Source organism: Macaca nemestrina, chromosome 13 (genome assembly GCF_043159975.1).
Source record: "Macaca nemestrina isolate mMacNem1 chromosome 13, mMacNem.hap1, whole genome shotgun sequence".
NCBI classification, from domain to species: domain Eukaryota; kingdom Metazoa; phylum Chordata; class Mammalia; order Primates; family Cercopithecidae; genus Macaca; species Macaca nemestrina.
In genome coordinates, this window is record NC_092137.1 from 7,766,334 (window position 1) to 7,774,827 (window position 8,494).

The 8,494-nt window shown below is 42.3% G+C and overlaps 1 long non-coding RNA gene across 1 annotated transcript in view; it reads right to left on the reverse strand.

Annotated features, from left to right (window-relative positions):
* Nucleotides 1-8,494, reverse strand: part of LOC105486538 (uncharacterized) — a 41,015-nt gene that overhangs the window by 2,468 nt on the left and 30,053 nt on the right. The window lies entirely within an intron of this gene.

The following is an 8,494-nucleotide window of genomic DNA, read 5'->3' on the forward strand; positions in this document are numbered from 1 at the left end:
CTTCCAGAATCTTTTAGATAGCTAAGTACACTGAGCAGGATTTCTAAGAACCATTTGGAAATCAGTTCAAAAGTTTTGCCAATACCATTCTAGCCAGAGTTTCTTGGTCCCACACCCAGGACGCAGTGAGAATAAAGTGCTAAATTGCTTTCAGACCTGAGTCTTATTTTTAACAATAATTATTTTGTTGAGTACCACAATACGTTGGTGGTATACTTACATGATCTGTGATCTTCCTTATGACCCTTCACAGTGGGCATAATTATTCGCTTTTTACGGGCGAAGAAACTGAGACTCAGCCAGCTTCAGTAATGTGTCCAATTTAGTAGAAGGTAGAACTCAATAGATCCTCTAATCCCTCTGAGCAACATCTTTAGTAGCTTTCAGGGAGCCACTCTAGATGAATTCCTAGGATACTGTCAATTTGGTCTGCCGAAAACCCTGGAGCTATGAAGCCTCCAACCCCAGCCACTCTCGCTCTGCACGGCACCTCCACTGGTATCTCTCTCAGGTAATCAGTATTTCACTCATCAATGCTGAGTGGCCCTCTTACCTAGGTGTTTCCCAACATTCATGAAAACTTATGAGCCCCTAAATGCATCAGAAGATCTCCTGAAAGGGCATGTGTATTTTGCACAATATTCTAGGAGCCAGCCATCATTCCTAGATGCCATCCATGCAGATATAACTTAATTCTCACAACCACCATACCAAGTGGGTTTTATAATCCACACTTCGCAGCAGAAGGCATGGGCTGAAGTAGGTGAAAGAGCTTTCTGTGATGGATTGCACTCTTGTTTCTGATTATTCCCTTGCTCTTCCTGTGAGACGATGTTTAGGTCTCAGCTCCTTGCTGTGTGACTTGCAGCATCTCCTGTGTGGGGGAAGAAGTGTCCCCGCCCTACTCATGAGGCACGTGGCTGTGTGACCTCCTGTGGCCAAAGGAAAGTGAGCCAAAGCAGCATGGTATTCACCAAAGGAGCAGTGTAAACCCTTTTTGTGTGCCTGCCAGTTCTCTTGTATTTTGTCTCTGCCCCATATGCGGCTTCTCCTGGAGCCTGGGTCCCCCAGTGAAAAGACAGGCAGAGCGGAACTGCAGGCAAACCGCAGTGGCTATTAGACAACCAGAGCATAAAATACAACTTTTTGTGTATGTGTACACCACTGATGGATGTTGTTGTTGTTGTTTACCATAAGAAACCCAGCAAAAGCTGCCTAACACACTTGCGTACAGTCTTCACGAAAGTGGCTGCTTCTGCACTGACACTACTCAAAGTACCCATGAAGTTTTGATTGACTCATGGTCTATTCAAAAATACAGCTACATATTGTCATCAGGCAAAAGGAGTACAAAATAAGGTAAAGGATTTGTTGGATTTTAGACTGGATAAATCCTCGAATTGCATACAGTAGATAAATCCTTGATTCAGGATCAATATATTTATTTAATACTTTTTTTTTTTTTAAGACAGAGTCTCACTCTGTCACCCAGGCTGGAGTGCAGTGGCATGATCTCGGCTCACTGCAACCTCTACCTCCCAGGTTCAAGTATTCTCTGCCTCAGCCTCCCGAGTAGCTGGGACTATAGGTATCTGCCACTATGCCCAGCTAATTTTTGTATTTTTAGTAAAGATGGGGCTTCACCATGTTAGTCAAGCTGGTCTCGAACTTCTGGCCTCATGATCCACCTGCCTCAGCCTCCCAAAGTGCTGGGATTACAGGCATGAGCCACCGCACCAAGCCTGAATATAAATATTTTTTATTTTGGACAAATGGACACTATCTGAAGATGAAGAGCACATATCCACGGGGACTGCCAACGGGTAGGCAGAGGAAGCCCACAGCACAGAATATGGCTCACAGAGGTGCTGCACGGATGCCTCCCAGCATTCAGGATACACTAAAGTCAGTGTAATTTCTGATTTTCTTCTGTGGAATGACAAGGAGGGATTTCTTCCCCTGCCCCCTGCTTTTTTATGCTTGCCTCAGTCATACCACTAAGTATTAGTGGTCTTTCAAACCTTTTGTAATCTCTGCTCAAGAAAGCATAAAAAGATCATTCACCAAGAAAGCAGATTTCTCTCAGTCTCAGTGTGTAGCAGAGGCACAGGCGGGACCTTCAGAGATACATAGAGATGTGATTGCTTCTTAAATAGTCAGGTAACATTTTAGTGCAGTCACTGGCATTAATTCATCTGTAGCTTAGAGACAGTGATGAATTCAGACTTTAAATACCAAGTATACGGAGAGCTCTTGTTCTTTCTTTCTCTCTGCATTTATTCATCTATGTATGTATGATGTTTAAGAGATCCATTGGTTCGTTTTAAGACAGCTCTAAACAGCTGCCAATGAAAGAGCCGCTGGTTGTGAGTGTGTTCCTCATTGCTCCTACACCTACATCAGTTCAGCCAAAAGTTATATCCAGTTTTGAAAAGGTAAAATTGTATGTATTGGATGACAAATCCTATCAGTTTACCCGGGGAAGAGGCGTTTCCTGAAAATGTGAGAATTTCTGTTTTTAAACCAGGATAGTCCCTGGTGAACTGGTATAGCTGGTCTCCCTAGGTATGAGATACTAGTCTTTGTGTTGCTACATTCTCCATAGGCATATTGCTGAATCCCGGCATCTACTACAAAGCTCCAATGCCCCCTTTTCCACGAAGACTTTCTCCCTTTCACCGTCTTCCAAAATTATGTTGAAATTGTCCTCAGAATGTTGAAAAGCCCTCATAACTTTGTCACTCATTCAAAGGTTAGCATTTGCATTCCTTTTTATTGTTTCTTCTGTGTCATTTGTCATTATTGCTACAAATTCTCTTAGTGATAATAGAGTAAAATGACTCTGATTTACTAGCTCAGTAGCCAGATATTAGAATGGCTTGGCAAACTTTCCAAAGTGCCATCCCACGGTGGCTCATTTATAATTAATTAAATCAGAATCTCTGGGGATAAAGATGGGGCCCTAATTTCATCTTTTGTTTTTGTTGTTTGTTTTTATTGTGCTTTGTTTTTTAAGCTCTGTTGGTGATTCTAAAGTGTAGCAAGAGTTGACAACTGCTAATATGGCTCAACTCCTTAATTACAAAAAAAACAACAAACAAGCTAACTTTGTCTAACAGAAGTTAACTATCTCATCTTAGATTTCTACAGATTGCCAGCAGCAATGTTTAGGGGGAAAAAAAAAGGAAATCAAGAAACTAAACTGTCTGATCCCCTAATCCTTCACCACAATTTTTAAATGGAGCTGTCCATCGATCTGTCCATTTCAACTCATATCCATACTGTACCTCAATTTTCCCTTTCTGTTTCCCTCTTGTTTTCCTCTCCCAGAACTATGAAGAAGCTGTCAGAACAGAGTTGGCTTCTTGTGGACAACGCAATAAATAGAAGCTGCTGAATCAAACAAGTTGTTTTTGCTATGATGTCATCTCTCTCTCCTTCCCAAATTGACCCATATCACAGTCTAGGTCCAATAAATCTCTCAGCTGTCTAATGCGGAGTTTCTTACTCAATTATCAATGATTGGTAATATATGTGACAAGATAGTGATCTCTTTAGCTTTCTAATGGGCCAGGTAGGATGTAGCAGGGCAGAGACGTAGTACATCCATAACTCCAGACCCTTTGTCCAATTCTACCTGTAGGCTCTCCTTACTCCGGGGTGCTGTAAACAGATAATCATTTTCTACGTGTACCAGAATGTGAAATTTTATGATAGACTATAAATGCTATTAACTTGTTCTCTCTCTCAATGTTTTTCTCTTCCTTTCAATGATATTGTCCTCTTAACCTTAACAGTTTTTGGAGAACGTAGCCTACCAAGCATTGAACATAATGTTTTTGTTCACATTATTTGACTTATTTCTTAAAGCATCTTTGTTGGATCTATTTTATAGATTAGAAAAGGAAAGATTTAAGAACTGGAGAATTTTCCTCAAATCACAGATATGGTAAGGTAGAAATGGCACTAAAAATTGTGTAACTATTTGAGTTTGTTTGTTTCTAAATTTGCCCTGATACCATCTTCATGGTTAAAATCAACATTAAGTAGCACCATTGCCTTGATTTAAAAGAGATGTACTTTCTCCCAATCTCAGGCTGATTTTTCAGTCTATGTTCTTCCCTTGAATGCCAGAATTAGTAACTAGAAAAACGACTTTAAAGATCCAGATATCTAATAAGTGTAGTAAGCGTTAACATGGCAGGCTTGGGTTGCCCAAACCTTCCACATTCCAAAGGCCTTCAAGACTGGCCCTTGACTAGCTTCCAGCAGTTGCCTCTGAGCCTTTGAAATAAACTCACTGATAAGAGTTTCTTTGCCTACCTATGATTGGGGCCATGCCAGTTAGTTTTTGCTAACAATGGAGTTTATGGAGAATGCTTATTCATATATGCTTTGTAAGTGGTGGCTTTGGGTCATGCTGTGTCAATTCCGCTTCCAGAGAGTCTGGGGGTGAGTAGCTAAGGTTAGTTATTGGCATTGCTTACCTACATAATGACCCCCAGTAAAAACCCTGGACACCAAGGCTCAAGGGAGCTTCCATGGTTGACAACTTCGCAAGTGTTGTCATGCATAATTTCTGGGAAAATTAAGCGCCATCCACACAACTCCACTGTGAGAAGACAACTGGAATCTCATGTGTGTTCTCTCCTAGATTTCAACCTATGCTCCTTTTCTAATGGCTTATTTTAATCACTATCATTTCACTCTAATGACTTGTAAGCATGAGAAAGACAGTTTTCAGAATTTTATGACTCTTTCTAGAAAATCATTAGACCTGAGAGTGGTCATAAGAATGTCCAACACATGGTGCTGTTTGGAGGCATGGAGCCTGTGTTAGCCCATTCTCACACTGCTGTTTAAGGCATACAGGAGACTAGGAAGAAAAAGAAGGTGAATTGGGCTTACACCTGAACATGGCTAGGAAAGACTCACAATCATGATGGGAGGCAAAAGGCACTTCTTACATGGCAGCAGCAAGAGAAAATTTGGAAGAAGCAAAAGTGTAAATCCCTGATAAATCCATGAGATCTTGTGAGACTTAATTCACTCTTAATTGAATCATAATCCTCATGATTCAATTACCTCCCCCAGTACCCTTCCACAACATATGGGAATTGTGGGAGATATAATTCAAGTTGAGATTTGGGTGGGGACACAGCCAAACCAAATCATTCTGCCCTGGTCCACCAAAATCTCATGTCCTCACATTTCAAAACCAATCAGACCTTCCCAAAAGTCCCCCAAAGTTGTAACTCATTTCAGCATTAACCCAAAAGTCCACAGTCCAAAGTCTCATCTGAGACAAGGCAAGTGCATTCTGCCTATGTGCATCTAAAATCAAAAGCAAGCTAATTACTTCCTAGATACAAATGGAGTATAGGTATTGGGTAAATACAGTCATCCCAAATGGGAGAAATTGGCCAAAACAAAGGATTACAGAGCCCATGCAAGTCTGTAATCAAGCAGGGCAGCCAAATCTTAAAGCTCCAAAATGATCAACTTTAACTCCATTTCTCACATCCAGGTCATGCTGATGCAGGAGGTAGGTTACCATGATCTTGGGCAGCTCAGCCCCTGTGGCTTTGCAGGGTACAGCCTCCCTTCCAGCTTCTTTCCTGGGCTGGTGTTGAGTGTCTGTAGCTTTTCCAGGTGCATTGTGCAAGCTGTCAGTGGATCTACCATTCTAGGGTCTGGAGGACAGTGGCTCTCTTCTTATAGCTCCACTAAGCAGTGGCCCAGTAGGGACTCTGTGTGGGGGCTCTGACCCCACATTTTCCTTCCACACTGCCCTAGCAGAGGTTCTCCATGAGGGCCCATCCCTACAGCAAACTTTTGCCTGGGCATCCAGATGTTTCCATACATCTTCTGAAATCTAGGCAGAGATTCCCAAACCTCAATTCTTGACTTCTGTGTACTGGCAGGCTCAATGCCACATGGGAGATGCCAAGGCTTGGGGCTTCCACCCTCTGAAGCCACAGCCCAAGCTGTACGTTGGCCCCTTTCAGCCATGGCTGGAGTGGCTGGGACACAGGGTACCAAGTCTGTAGGCTGCACACAGCACAAGAAGCCTGACCCATGAAACCACTTTCTCCTCCTGGGCCTCCAGGCCTGTGATGGGAGGGGCTGCCATGATGGTCTCTGACATGGCCTGGAGATATTTACCCCATGGTCTTGGAGATTAACATTAGGCTCCTTGCTACTTATGCAGATTTCTGCAGCCAGCTTGAACTTCTCCCCAGAAAACTGGTTTATCTTTTCTACTGCATAGTCATACTGCAAATTTCCAAACTTTTATGCTCTGCTTCCCTTATAAAACCAAATGCCTTTAACAGCACCCGAGTCACCTCTTGCTGCTTAGAAATTTCTTCTGCCAGATATCCCAAATCATCTTTCTCAAGTTCAAAGTTCCACAAATCTCTAGGGCAGGAGCAAAATGCTACTAGTCTCTTTGCTAAAACATAACGAGAGTCATCTTTACTCTAGTTCCCAACAAGTTCCTCATCTCCATCTGAGACCACCTCAGCCTGGATCTTATTGTCCATATCATTATCAGCATTTTGGGCAAAGCCATTCAACAAGTCTCTAAGAAGTTGCATGGCCGGGCGCGGTGGCTCAAGCCTGTAATCCCAGCACTTTGGGAGGCCGAGACGGGTGGATCACGGGTTCAGGAGATCGAGACCATCCTGGCTAACACAGTGAAACCCTGTCTCTACTAAAATACAAAAAAAATTAGCCGGGCGAGGTGGCGGGCGCCTGTAGTCCCAGCTACTCAGGAGGCTGAGGCAGGAGAATGGCGTGAACCCAGGAGGTGGGGCTTGCAGTGAGCTGAGATCCGGCCACTGCACTCCAGCCTGGGGGACAGAGCCAGACTCCGTCTCAAAAAAAAAAAAAAAAAAAAAGAAGTTGCAAACTTTCCCAAGTTTTCCTGTCTTCTTCTAAGTCCTTCAAACTGTTCCAGCCTCTGCCTGTTACCTAGTTCTAAAGTCGTTTCCACATTTTTGGGTATCTTCTCAGCAACACCCCACTGTACTGGTATCAATTTACTGTATTCATCCATTTTTACTTTGCTGGTAAAGACATACCCGAAACTGGGAAGAAAAAGAGGTTTAATTGCACTTACAGTTTCACATGGTTGGGGAGGCCTCAGAATCATGGTGCGATGCGAAGGGTACTTCCTATGTGGTGGGGGCAAGAGAGAATGAAGAAGAAGCAAAAGCAGAAACTCCTGATAGACCTATCAGGTCTTGTGAGACTTAATTCACTATCACGAGAATAGCACGTGAAAGACCAGCCCCCATGATTCAATTACCTCCCCATGGGTCCCTCCCACATCATGTGGAAATTCTGGAAGATACAATTCAATTTAAGATTTGAGTGGGGACACAGCCAAACCATATCAGAATCATACATGTGGAGAAACACAGAGGACTTGTGTGTGCTTATCAGTGGCCTCCATGCTAAGAACAGATGCAAATATCAGCCATAGCTCTTATTAAAGACTTTATGGTTGTATTCCTCAATGGAGAGGGGAAAAGAGAAGAAATTCTACAGAAAAACTAGAAAGTAATACTCAGTTAGTGTAGAGTCAATTACTTAAGTATGTACTAGTATCTAGCATTGCTATAGACTTTCAAGGAAAACTGAGAAACGTAGGAGTCAAGTCAACTTTCTTTTACTGTTAATGCCCTTGAAATAATACAATCTTGCCAAGGGCATTTACTCAGGAGTAGATTAATATTCACATGCTTGGAAGATAAATTGGCTACTGATATACTCTTATTATTTTTTTTCTGAACAGCCACAAAAAGCTGCCAATTTCATAGGAGTAAGAAGTTTTTCTTAGGTATGATAGATCTTAAAAGTATTGGAAAATGAAACCATTTCTGCTAATCAGTCCTTTTCCTTTTTCTGCACTTTGTTTAAAGAATGAAACTGAGTGTGCATCACACAAGCATGGGTTTCTTTCCCTCTTCACACAGCAGTGCACTTCATGGGTTGGTGATGCTCATTTCAGCTTCATAAAGGTTACATTTCAGAATGAAGTTTTACAATCACTTTTACAGTGATCTTTGAAAATCAATGAGATGTGTGACATCTGAAAGTAAGGCAGCTGAAGGACTGAAGGATGTGCCATCCCAAATTATGCCAGACTAGCATATGATTACATAAAATATGATTATTGTCAGTTGAAAACATTGGAGAAATTGTAGTTTCAGAAAGGGCTAGCCGACCTGTATCTTTCTGCATTCAGTAAGCCATAAAGATGACTCTGGGAGGAGCACCCTCCCTGTACCAGGGTGAGAAAGTCACCCTCATCACCAGAGACTTGAAATTGGGGGGCTGCAACAAACCTGAGTAAATCCACTTCCTGATGTAACCCTTATCTGCTGCTAGTTTTACACACATCCATACATCTCGCCATGACTCACCTAGAAATTTCCTGCCCCTACCCAGATCCCCTTTGTTTTATCATTTCTTCTCAAATTCATTG